The 13,812-nt window shown below is 36.3% G+C and overlaps 1 protein-coding gene across 1 annotated transcript in view; it reads left to right on the top strand.

Moving 5' to 3' along the window:
* The window catches only part of LOC136026441 (transmembrane protein 198-like), an 82,652-nt gene extending 71,896 nt beyond the window's left edge, over positions 1-10,756 (top strand). Inside the window, exons 8-9 of the transcript XR_010617289.1 lie at positions 5,731-5,922; positions 10,525-10,756. The gene's annotated coding sequence lies outside the window, so the exon portion shown is untranslated. The remainder of the gene's footprint in view (positions 1-5,730; positions 5,923-10,524) is intronic.
* Positions 10,757-13,812: the final 3,056 nt, after the last annotated feature.

Here is a 13,812-nt window from a genome sequence, read left to right as displayed (position 1 = left end):
CAAGTGGATCTCAACCGAACATAGCCAGAAATAAGGGTCAGTACCCTACCTTTACTGCTTGGTGGTTCATACCAACTCCGATATTTGTCGAGGAAGGGGGGTGTGCTCGATCCTTTTATTTGTGACATCCACAAGAAGGGGCTTTCATATCTAAATCAAACTTTGTGGGAAGCAAGATTAAGCGTAAGATTAAGAGAGAAAACGGGGAGGAGAGTCTTTAAACTCGTGTCATCAAGGCATCCAGGAGGAGGAGTTACTGGGTTTCAACCTAACCTGATGGGATGTCAAATTTTCAAAGTCTTGTTTAACCGAGTGAATTTATTAGCAGGGCTGTGGTGTCAGTTAAATGCTATAACCGACTCCAGAAATTTTCAGTATACCGACTCCAGAAATTTTCAGTATACCGACTCCAACTCCGACTCTATTCAGAAAAAATTACCAAAGCTCTGAGTCCACAGCCCTGTTTTAAAGCTTCATTTAAATAGATTCTATAAGTTATAATCAACTTCAACTCTGACTTGGTTTACCATTTTTTTTAATTTTTAAATTTTTATTTTTTAGTTTACGTGAGTCTTTACTTCATTTCTAAAACAAAAACTTTGTAAGCCTAAATTAATAAACTCCGAAAGAATTCCTTCACATCGATACGGAAAGGGAGGATAATTATACCCAACCTCCCTTAATTTAAGGAATGTATTTGGACTAGACCTGGAAAATGATAGCCAGAGGAGTGTAGTCCCCCTCTTTTTTGTGAAGATTTTTTAAAACTCATTCGAAAATTAGGTTCATATACTTAACTTACCTGTAGAAAGGTAGAAGGGATGAGAAACTGCCGAAGAGCAAGGCTCACCCAAGGAACCGCCACTTTTGAAGAATTAAAAAACTGTAAATTGAAAATTCATTTGGAATTTTAGCCACCCCCCCTTCTGAAAGTAGGTCAGGATTTGTCGCCAGATTTCAAGAAAAGCTGTTGACAGTTGAGATATAAATGCTTTTCATCAGGGCATTTATAAGAAAGGGTTGCAGGATACCAGCTATACTTGCTGATAGGCAAGGGTTTATGCCATAGTTGTGCGTTTTAAGGCAATGGGGGGAAGAGCCACAATTTTTGTCATCAGTATATCTGCCTGAAAAGCATGACCAGTAGAAAGAAGTAAATATTTTGCTTTTCAGCCCCGTTGTGACAGCACAATCCTGAAATATCATTTCGACAGCCTAAAGAAGTTAGGATTTTAAGTTTCCCCTCCCAGTTATTACAAAATAAAGATTTTTGCCTTCCCGTTGGGTTTTGTGGTAATACGGATAGATTCCCTTGATAAACCTAAATTTAATTAAATACTTTTTGGACGATAGTTATTTTAGTTCCTGAGCGAAAATAGCAATAAATTATTGGCGCTCTGTCAATTTTATTTTTAGCGTGATTGGCCCACTCCTCCTCTTCTACCTTCAATTATCCTTACATTTAATGATTATTATCAGCTTTCTGTGTAGCTGTATTCCATAATCTTTATAGCGTTACAGCAAATGCATGTTCACATTCTCCGGGTGATCATGAAAACGTTTTACATACGTTAAAAATGCTTAGTGCAAGCTCCAAGCATCTTTTGTTTGAATTGGATTCTATAGCGGCTAAAGGTAAAATGGAACGTTTTTTTTTATAACGAAACAAATCCTGTAGTTTGTTTCAGTTACTTTATATGGTATACTTTCTAGTGCTCTTTTTTAAGTTACCGCAAAATTGGACAGGGACTAACTTTTCTCATGCCCTTTTCTCCCAAAGTTGTCCAATCAAAATTTTTAGATTGCCATTCCAGTTCAATAAAGATGAAATGTCCAATAACAATGTCTTTGGGGATGACACAGCACCCGGAGGAAGGGCGGCAAGTTATGGAATTTGCTAGCTGCTTACATATACTATAAGTCATCCTTACTATACCTTACTATACTTATACATTACTATACTTACTATATCATGAAAACGTTTTACATACGTTAAAAATGCTTAATGCAAGCTACAAGCATCTTTTGTTTGAATTGGATTCTATAGCAGCTAAAGGTAAAATGGAACCTTTTTTGTTATAATAAAACAAATCCTACAGTTTGTTTTAGTTACTTTATATGGTAACAATCTTGTGCATAGTCCCTTCTGAATTTAACATTATAAAAGAAATGAGTAGTATCAATTAATTGTCCATTCAGCATCACTTCCGAATATATTAGTCATTACAATGTGTTTTCAACCTAGCCCCCATCTCCTAAAAAGGCCACATATAGCCATCTTTTTCATTTTGTTGACCATTTAAGATTATATTAGTTCGCAATATATTTTGTGCTCATTGCTTGTCAACATTTTTTTTCTAACCAGTCCCTTACCCCTTGGAAAAGTGTCTCCCTTTCCGGAAAAACCGTAGTAGACATCAGTAGGTTGAATCCTAACAGGACTAGTGATAAATGTACAAATAAAGAGAAAAGAAAATCAGAAGTATTGAAAAGGGCTCGGGGAAGACTGCGTCTCTTTGTATTCAGTTTGATTTGGAATTCAGGAGGGGTTAGAGTAGAGGTGTGATGCAGTCATATTGAAAATTAGCATTCTCTGAAAATCTAATGAAGTAGGAATTTCCCAAATATAACAAAGTAACTATTTTTTGCTGTTTTGTTTACCTCAGAAAAGATAACCATAATTCCTTGTAAGCAATGAAAACCTTAAATGTAATGAATAGCCACATTCCATCAATGCTGGCAAGGGAAACTTCTCCCAGAGAATCCAGTTAACATATAAAATTATGAAAGAAGGTACATGTGCAGAGTAGCGGCTTTCGAGAAGGAGATATGCTGAAACAAAAGACAGGCATTTTTAGAATGGTAATTTATGTTTTATTATGGGTAAAGTCACACGTTTGATAATTCCCCCCTCCCATTAGTCTTCAAGTATAGCCCTAGGCTGTATACAAAACTACCACAAGATAAATTTGGTACCATTTCTTTTGTTGTTAGATTAGGCATTTTCGCGTTTTATTTTCTGTTTTTGTGCGTGTTTGTAATTCATACTGTTGTTTAATTTCCTTGCTAGTTTGTTATTTATTTATATTTTTGTGTGTATATGGCCCATAGGCTTTTGAAATACACTTATCTATCTATCTATGGGACCGTGAGGGGTGCGGATGCCACAAACTTGACTTTAACCATAAGAAAGAGCATAAAATTAACAATCTAAAAATGTCTTTTCTTTTTGTTTTAGCATGTCTCCTTCTGGAGAGCCACTTCTTTAAAAATTTACTAAATTTCGAACATGAGAAATATTTCAATTTAAATATTCATAAAAACGGTGCTCCTGGTAGCCTGCTCCCCTCTGAAATTTCCTAGCGGCGATCATGATTCATTCTCCCGCCCTGTTTTTATTAGAATTTTTATTTTATTTGAATTTAAATCCAAAGCGTTTCGACAGTAATCATAATCAAGTAAAGATATTAAATTCCTTATATAATAAAGACTGTGCATTACCCATCGAAAATCTACACAATCACTGAGAGACTTTGCTATCTTGAAAAGTAGTTGTTAGGATAGTGAAACTTCCAAAAATTCATCTGTAGCTTATATTATGCAATAGAAAGATCTTTTGAAACATGAGCCTCCTTACGTACTCCCTCCAACCAAGACTAACCTTCGAAAAGCTTGGATAAACTGTCATACAGGCAAATTTTGAAATTTTAAGGAAGGTTCAAACCTGAACTAAATCTTTATTTGGAAGGCTTTAAGGATTGTATAAGAATGTGTGAAATTTTGAAAAAAAATCCAAATATGATTCGAAATCCCATTCATATTCTTAAAATTATGTTTGTAAAACCTAGAGTCAAATAAATACTTTACTAGATCAGAGAAGGCCTTGAAACCAGAGGCCAGATTGGCACTGGCAGATCCTGAGGGATCGGGGGAACACCCCTCCCCCAAGATGTTTTCTGGCGCCCCCCATTCCTTGTTTTTTTTCGGTATTCTAAAAGTTTAATTTGTCAATTTTTGGCGCCTTTTCACATTATCTCCCCCCCAAGATTTTGCTTATTGGCGCCCTTGTCACAATGGGTCCCCCCGAAATTTTGCTTTATATCTGCCCTTGTAGCCTGGGAGGTTTTAGTTATATTTCTAATAGGAGTTTTTGTTAGGTATCACACGTAATTGTTGCTCCTGCTGAGCCAATTTGTGATGTCTGTGAAATTTCACGACGTCTTTTTGGGGCCTTTATCCTTGTTTACAGGACCCCCTCGGCCTTGACTTCCTTGTAAGGAATGTTGCAATAAAAACAATAAATAGACAAAGCACTGATACTTGGAATCATGGTGGTAGAAGAAATAGACAATTTTTAGTATCTTTTGTGTACTGTTTGAAAGAGGCTACTTTTAAGGCATTGTATTGAAGTGATACAGTATTTATTTTCTTTTTAAAGATTCATAAGATAGTTCAACCAGAATTCAAACAAGTTATGCTTTCTAGCTTTCTATTTTACGTTTCATTGCTGACACATCTATCTTGCTAAACTCGCCCCTACGCTTCCCCTCATTCTCCAAATGTCGCAAATTACATGCTAATTAAAATTCTACAATTCATGTATTCATTAAAGTCACAGAGTAAGGTGGTCATGCCTGAAATGTTGCCAAGGAGTTTCAGGAAACTTGATCAGAAGCAGGTTACTGTAAAATTCAGTATATATCTAGGTACAACCAAATGGTATCCATCATAACTTATCTAAATGTAGTAGTTTTGAGCTTTGTACTTTTTATTATTAGACTGAAAGATAAATTAATTTAGTTTCATTGTAAAAAAAAACATTTTTTCACTACTTAATAATTTTTTTATCATTTGTTTATTAGTACTTTGTGTACCCTTTGCTTTAGATTCAAATCCATGACTTTTGTTATAAACAGTGAGAAGCTTTAATACACCAAATAACCATTCATTTGATCCTTCTCCTTTTAATTTAAATAATTTTAAACTATAAACAAGTGTGGTATTGCCAATACTTACCCCCGCCAATATCCTGCTCCCCTCCACAAAAATGGCTATATTGTGATATGTGGTCTACTGAAAACTTCTTAGTGGTTCTGGAATAAAAATTGACTTCTTAGTAGCATTGGAAAAAAATTGGATGCCTTCAATTGCTATCTTTAAATTGTATGTGTGTACAATGGTTTCATGTTTTGCATTTTGTGCTATTAGGTCGGGTAGCTCCTAAGCTTTCCATGTTATTATCAATAATAACCTGAAACTGACAGACATATATGTCTAGACATGTTTATGCCTGCATGTGTGGAGTTAAGATTGGGGTTGGGTTAGGGTGATGGAAGGAAAATATGTCGAAGTACGCTATTGAGGCATATCCAGCCGTACAGATTAGAAATCTTTGCATGACTGATTTCAACAAGGTGCAATATGTACATATTTTGTGAAACATGTACTTCATACGAACGTGTATATTACAATTTTAGCCTCAACTTCTAATCAGTTTCTAAGCATTTTACTGTCGATATCTCATTTTCCCTCCCACAGTATTTAAGCGTCCACTTTGGGCATCTCCCCGAAATTTCTAGTGATTTTATGTCCTTTTATTGTCTGATTCCAATCAAGTGTTGGGCATTCTAATTTTCCCTTTTAAAGAGAACGTGCTTTCCGTTTTCTATTTTCAAAGAGGCTAATTTATGCTCTTGAATTCCCTATTGTAATGACTAATTTGTCTTATAGACTTTTGCTGATAGTTAACAATTGTAAAAATGTCGAAGCAGTCGAAAACGAAAAACGTTGGAAGTGCTGAGGAGGCAGTTAAGCTGTCAAAAGAGATTGGAGGCGCAAATGAGCCTCGTGGTCCTCAGTTTGTTCCAAGTGGAGGAAATGAAGGAATGGAATCTGTTTATACGTCAGACACAATACCAACAGGTAGAACAAAGTTTGATAATGTGACTAAAAAAATTAATTAATTGTCTTGACTACATAATTAATATTTCTAATGAATTAATAATTTATTCTAATTAATAAACCCCTTTTCCCCTCTATTTAACATATAGCTTTTTTATTAATATTGCTAGCTACAGTCTTAATTTTCTTCCCTAATACATCATCAGCACCTTCACAAATTATTTTTCTAAAATTATTCCAACCATCTTCCACATTGTCAAATTTTAAACTCTCAAGCTTGGTATTCTCTGTTCCTGGAAAGTTTCTCTCAAATTTTAATACTGGAGTCTACCAATATCATAACTTCCCAAGAGGTATTTACCCTTTCGAAATTTCAGCTTTAAATTAACCTTAGACACTACTAGATGGTGATCTTTACTTTTAACATCAATAACAGTACTTCTATATCCCCTAGTATCTTAGTACCTAGTATCTTGGTAGACCAAAGTTTGATAATGTGACTAAAAAAAAATTAATTGATTGTCTTGACCACATAATTAAAATTTCTAATTAATTGAAAACAAATTATTAGGCAATAATTAATTTTCTTGACCGTAAACTATTTTTTGTTACATTTTCACATAAATAAACTAATTGGCTTGGCTGAGGAAGAAATAAGCATGATAAACATTACGTTTAAGAGCCCTGCCGCCATGAAGCCTTGTATTGGGTAAATAATAGTGTGTATTACTTAAAGCTAATGTTGAGTAATTTATTTATCGTCTTTCTAAGGACGAGTGAAGTATATTTAAAGAAAAATTACAAGTATAATGATAATAAAATGTACTTATAAATAATATAATATAGCAAAATTAAATGAAAATAATATTTTATCTTGGATGTACAAATCATCTGCTTAATTTAGGTTTAGGAGAGTTTTGCTTTGATACAATGGTCTTCTATAGCCTATTCTGTGTTCCATAGGTCAAAGTTCGCCAAAACAGCCTGTATGAATAGATGTTAGACACAATCATACTTAACTTTTTATTCCCCACTGTGCCAACTACTATCCTGATTGCCTACCTTAGCTGCAGCATTATTAGTTTCGCACATAGCGCTAGTCAACTTAATGCACTTATTTGATATATGATAAGTGAATAGGACCTTCACCAGAGCTCTTCTATCAGCTTCATCAAATGTCTGTTTATAATATATAAAAATGATGAGTAATAGGGTCTGATGATTCAAACACTTCTCAGCTACTAGTCTAAGAGTGAAAATTCGGTCGATGAATCTTCTCCCCTAACTAAAACCATACTGTTCTTCTCTTAAAACTTTGTCTGCAGCATCTTTTTGTATTAAGAGTATAATCAAACTAAGTAATTTGCTTCCTACCTTTTCTACCAAGCCAAAAGTTTCTTCGCTAATATTTCTTGCTGTGTTTCTAACTTTACTCCCTAAGACATTTTCTGCTGCTTAGTGTTCTATTTTCCTAAAATTCATCCAGCCATCTTTTTCATTATCAATTCTGAGCTCTGCAGTTTCATACTGAACAGTTCTTGGAAAGTTTCTTCTCTAATTCTCATCCTGGTGTCTGTAAACATCATAGCTAAACTAAAAATTTTTTCCGGAGAGGAGGCTATGATTGGGTGAAATCCTATTTTTACTGCGTTGAGAAATACATTTTTAGAAGCAACTTTTTCTTAAGGCCTAGCCTAAGTCCAAGTATTTTCCTCCCTAGTCAATTCTTTTTCTTAGGCGGCAGCTCGTTCAAATACAAAGGTATCAGTTTTCTTCGTCGCTTCAACTAAACAAACATAAGAAGGTTGAACTTACGGGAATTCTCACTCAAAATTACGATTAGGCATTGAAATAAGTTTCTGATTGTTGAATAGAACATATTGTGCTCTATTTTTTGATACCCCACAACAACAGTGTCAAGCATAGCAATCTAGAATGCAAACCCGAAACAGGTTTTATAATTATTTTGGAATTATAAAAAAAAAAATTGTCGGCTTTAAGATTTGATTAGATCAAAATATTCACCAGATTTTTTTTTTATTTCTATTGACATAAAAACTGCCAAAATCACTAATTCAGGAACACCAGGCAAACTCTAAATGTTTAGAGAGTCCGTTCTGCCTTAAGGGGATAAAGAGCGAAGAAGAAGATTAAACAAAATTATTGTTCCTCAGACTTGTCAACGTTTATATCTATGAGACTAGCTCAGATAGACGGATTTGTGCTATTTTCCCATATTTGAACAGTTATGATGAGTTTTTTCTACATGAAATTTTCTAGTTCGTTTGTTTAAGGTAAGATAAATTTATAAACGAAAATAATATATATAACCTCTTTCAATAACCATGAAAGATATTTGACATAGAATATGATTAGTATTTTTTATTTATTTCCTACTTAAATCGGAATCTTCTACTTGCTTTTGCAAAAGAAATACAATACTAAACGTACAATCCCAAGAAATAATTTAGAAATTGTTATTATTGGCTAAGCAGACCATAGCTACAGATTGAAGAGTTTAGAAACCGCAACTAAGTGTCATCGGACGTTGCCTGGTTTTACTCTGCCTTGGTTATTCTATTCTAGCTTGATTTACGATTATTACTTTTGTTCCAAATAAGAATTGGTGATGCCTCATGACAGCATCACCGAAAAAAAGTGAAAAGGTGATATGGTCTGTTATTCCCATTTCTTTTTCTTTCCAAATCAATCTTTTGAATTGAATCCTCCTCCCTACGTGAAAATCTTTCGTACTTTCTTTTTCTTACGAATATTGCTTTCCCAGCGTAGGACCCTCCAAACAAAAACTTAGAGACGGGTATCATTAGCTCTGATAAAATTGGTCCCTTTTAAGATAGGTGCCACTCTGAAAAAAACGAAATTGTCCCTCTTGTTAACTATTTCAGCCGTGAAAAGTTCTTCACTGATACTGCTTTAGCTTCAGTTGGTGCTAACAATACCCTTTTTTCTCTATTTTCTGGTTTCCTTGCTTTAATTGACGCGTAGTTTGATAGAGCTATCACAGAGAAGCAGAGTTTATTTGTAAAAAAAATAAAAATAAAATAAGATACATAACTCAAACACTTGTTTCTCTTACTTGCTTTGTGTTTCTTGTGAAAGAGCCAATCAGGTCCCGAAAGGGAGGGGGAGGGGGAGCTATCTGTCTTCAGAAACTGACTTTCTTTGTTTGTCTAGATTTGGCTCTCAGCATTAGTTAATTCGGTTTTAAAAACGCGAGGCCATTTTCTTCCTTAGACAATATGGATAACATAGTTGATTTATGAAAATGCATCACCAAAATGAACCAATGTAATTAAAGCGCTCTTTCTAACATGGAGGCATTGTAGATAAATCTCTATTTTCTTTTTTATGGCACTTGGTATTTACAAAGTGACATACAGCAATCGCAATTTCTGTCGGTCCCGGTTTTGCTAGTTTAGGGACTTCCAGATAAGCTAGGACAATGAAGTTTGGCAGGCGTATCAGGGATCAGACCAGATTAAATTGGAAATAGTCGTTTTCCCGATTTGATCATCTGGGGGGAGTGGGTGACGGTTCATTCGGAAAAATAAAGAAAAAATGATGCATTTTCAACTTACGAGCAGGTAATCGGATCTTAATGAAATTTGATATTTAGAAGGGTATCGTGTCGCAGAGCTCTTATTTTAAATCCCGACCGGATCCGGTGACATTGGGGGGAGTGTGAGAGGGAAGCCAAAAATCTTGGAAAACGCTTAGATTGGAGGGATCAGGATGAAACTTGGTGGGAAAAATAAGCCCAATTCCTAGATACGTAACTGAGATAACCGGACTGAATATGATCTCCTTGGGGGAGCTGGAGGAGGTGTTAATTCGGAAAAATTAGAACAATGGAGGTTTTTTTATTTTAAGAACGGGTGACCGTCCGTGAGGTATTTTTAAATTTGATATTTAGAAGCGAATCATGTCTCAGACTCTTATTTTAAATACCAACCAGATCTGGTGACATTAGGGGGGGTAGTTGGAGGGAGAAACCGGAAATCTTGAAAAACGCTTAGAGTGGAGAGATCGGGATGAAATTTGGTGGATAGAATAAGCAAATGCCGTAGATACGTGATTGACGTCATCGGACTGGATCCACTCTCTGGGGGAGTTAAGGGAGGGGGGTCCAGTGCTTTGGCAAGTTCGGTGCTTCTGGACGTGCTAGGACGATGGAAATTGGCAGGCGTGTCAGGAACCTGCACAAATTGACTTGATATAGTCGTTTTGCCCGATTCGACCATCTGGGGGGGGGCTGAAGGAAGAGGAAAAATTTGAAAAATGAGGTGTTTTTAACTTACGAGTGGGTGATCGGATCTTAATGAATTTTCATATTAAGAAGGACCTCATGTCTCAGAGCTCTTATTTTAAATCCCAACACGCATTAAGCCTCTAATTTTCCTTTTAAATTAATCTGTTGATTCTTAGAATTTTGCTAGAGCTCATGCCATATGAGCTCTTGGCTCTTGGCTCTTCCGACCTCGTCACAAGTGCCATATGAGCTCTTAACTCTTATTTCATGTTATTGACCATTTAAAATTAAGCCTGAATTGAAGTAGGTTGAATTCCAATAAGTTTGATTATGTTTCATACTTTTGATTTTAGGGGGAGGCTATTCAAGAACAACAAAAAATGACGAGATTCTTGATATCAAGCAAACGAACCCATCTGAAAGTCATTTTCTTCCTGGTGATGAGCACTTAGGTGAGCGATTCAAGGCTAGCAAGGACCTTGCTTCTGGTGGAGGAGGATATGTTCAAACTTCTGAAGGAATTATAGGTTCAGCTATGGGAGGGCCTGGAAAAGGGTTCCAGAAAGAACAAATTGGAACTAGTGGTATTCAAAGAGATGATGTTGAAAGAAATCAATAAAAGTTAAAAATGATTTATGGTGTTGAGAAAATGTTCTATTGTTCTTTTCTGTTTTCATAATTTTTTGGCCTAAATTCTGTTTCTAACCTGCGCACTTGTTTCCAATTTTTGCCTTATACAGAAAGAAATTGATATTTACCATATTGCATTAAATGTCTGTTATTGTTCTTTTTTATTAAAAAAGAAATCTGTTTTTCTGTGTATTGTGTCATTTTAGGATAAATTAGAAGGATATTTGTGATTTTAGTAAACACCTCTGGATTAAAATTTGGACTGTCAGATTAAATTTTTATTTCTTGATATATTGTGGGTATTTTAAATGATTTAGGGGATATAATCGACTTTTGGACAAACTTTCATTCGTGTTTTAAAAATAAGTAGTTGAGCCAAGTGGACTTTCAGGAATTTTCAGAACCTGATTTTTAAGTGGAGTCTCCGAGGTTTTTATGGCACTTGGTATTAACCAAGTGACATATAGCAATCGCCAATTCTGTCGGTCTGTCTGTCTGTCGGTCTGTCGGTCTGTCTGTCGGTCCCGGTTTTGCTACTTTAGGCACTTCCAGGTAAGCTAGGACGATGAAATTTGGCAAGCGTATCAGGGACCGGACGAGATTAAATTAGAAATAGTCGTTTTCCCGATTTGAACATCTGGGGGGGAGTGGGGGGCCGGTTAATTCGCAAAAAATAGAAAAAATGAAGTATTTTTAACTTATGAGCGGGTGATTGGATCTTAATGAAATTTGATGTATGGAATGATATTGTGTCTCAGAGCTCTTATTTTAAATCCCGACCGGATGTGATGACATTGGGGGGAGTTGGAGGGGGGAAACCTAAAGTCCCGGTTTTGCTACTTTAGGCACTTCCAGGTAAGCTAGGACGATGAAATTTGGCAAGCGTATCAGGGACCGGATCAGATTAAATTAGAAATAGTCATTTTCCCGATTTGACCATCTGGGGGAGGGGGAGTGGGGGGCCGGTTAATTCGGAAAAAATAAAAAAAATGAAGTATTTTTAACTTATGAGCGGGTGATTGGATCTTAATGAAATTTGATGTTTGGAATGATATTGTGTCTCAGAGCTTTTATTTTAAATCCCGACCAGATCTGATGACATTGGGGGGGGGGAGTTGGAGGGGGGAAACCTAAAATCTTGGAAAACGCTTAGAGTGGAGGGATCGGGATGAAACTTGATGGGAAAAATAAGCACAAGTCCCAGATACATGATTGACATAATCGGAACTGATTCGCTCTCTTTGGGATAGTTGGGGGGGGGGGGGGGTAATTCTTAAAAATTAGAAAAAATGAGGTTTTAAATCCCGACCGGATATGGTGACGGGGTGGGGAGTTGGTAGGGGGAAACCTAAATCTTGGAAAACACTTAGAGTGGAGGGATCGGGATGAAATTTGGTGGGAAAAATAAACACAAGTCCTAGATAGATGATTGACATAAACGGAACGAATCCGCTCTCTTTGGGGTAGTTGGGGGGGGGGGGGTATTTCTGAAAAATTAAAAAAATGAGGTATTTTTAACTTACGAACGGGTAATCGGATCTCAATGAAATTTGATATTTAGAAGGATATCGTGGCTCAGAGCTCTTATTTTAAACCCGACCGGATCTGGTGACATTGGGGGGGGAGGTGGGAGGGGGAACCTAAAACTTGGAAAACACTTAGAGTGGAGGGATCGTGATGAAACTTGGTGGGAAAAAAACACGAGTCCTAGATACATGATTGACATAACCAGAACGGATCCACTCTCTTTGGGGTTGTTGGGGGGGGGTTAATTCTGAAAAATTAGAAAAAATGAGGTATTTTTTACTTACGAACGGGTGATTGGATCTCTATGAAATTTGATATTTAGAAGGATATCGTGTCTCAAAGCTCTTATTTTAAATCCTGGCCGGATCTGGTGACATTGGGGGAAGTTTGGGGTGGGAAAACCTAAAATGATGGAAAACGCTTAGATTGGAGGGATTGGGGTGAAACTTGGTTGGAAAAATAAGCAGAAGTCTTGCATACGTGATTTAAATAATTGGAACGGATCCGCTCAGTTTGGGGGGGGGGGGAATTCTGGAAAATAAGATAAAATGACGTATTTTTAACTTACGAAGGAGTGATTGGATCTTCATGAAACTTCATATTTAGAAGGACCTCGTAACTAGAAACCTGTCTAAGATACGTGACTGACATAACTAGACCGGATCTGCTCTCTTTGGTGGAATTGGGGGGGGGGGTAATTTTGAAAATTGAGGTATTTGTAACTTGCGAAAGGGTAACCAGATCTTTTGACATTGGGGGGAGTTGGAGGCGGAAATCTTGGAAAAACACTTGGAGTGGAGGAATCGGGATGAAGCTTGGTGGATAGAATAAACAAATGTCCTTGATACGTGATTGACAGAATCGTACTTGATTTGCTCTCTTTGGGGGAGTTGGGGGGAGGGGTTCAGTGATTTGGCGAGTTCGGTGCTTCTGGACGTGCTAGGGCGATGAAAATTGGTAGGCGTGTCAGGGAGCTGGACAATTTGACTTGATAAAGTCGTTTTCCCAGATTCGACCATCTGGGGGGCGAAAGGGAGAGGAAAAATTAGAAGAAATTAGGTATTTATAACTTACGAGTGGGTGATCGGATCTTAATGAATTTTGATATTTAGAAGGACTTTGTGACTCAGAGCTCTTATTTTAAGTCTTGACCGGCATTAAGCCTCTTATTTTCCTTTTTAAATCAATCTATTGATTCATAGAATTTTGTTAGAGCTCATACCATATGATCTCTTGGCTCTTAGCTCTTCTCGCCTCGTCACAAGTGCCATATGAGCTCTTAGCTCTTGTTATTAACCCAGCTTCACTGGATTCTTTAAAACACCAAAAGTAGCTTTCCCGGAAAGGGGTTGCTTACTGTTCAATGTTTTTGAATATTTTTATTGCACTTTGTTTTCATGTTTTTTTTGTTAAGTGTTTCTCCCATCCCCAACAATTCTATGTTCTCATTTTTCCTTCATTGTTATGTTTTTTAGATCTTTAAA

The sequence above is a fragment of the Artemia franciscana genome, chromosome 1 (genome assembly GCF_032884065.1).
Source record: "Artemia franciscana chromosome 1, ASM3288406v1, whole genome shotgun sequence".
In the NCBI taxonomy this organism is placed as follows: domain Eukaryota; kingdom Metazoa; phylum Arthropoda; class Branchiopoda; order Anostraca; family Artemiidae; genus Artemia; species Artemia franciscana.
The sequence above is the reverse complement of the archived record's forward strand: the minus strand, read 5'-3'. Positions and strand labels throughout refer to the sequence as shown.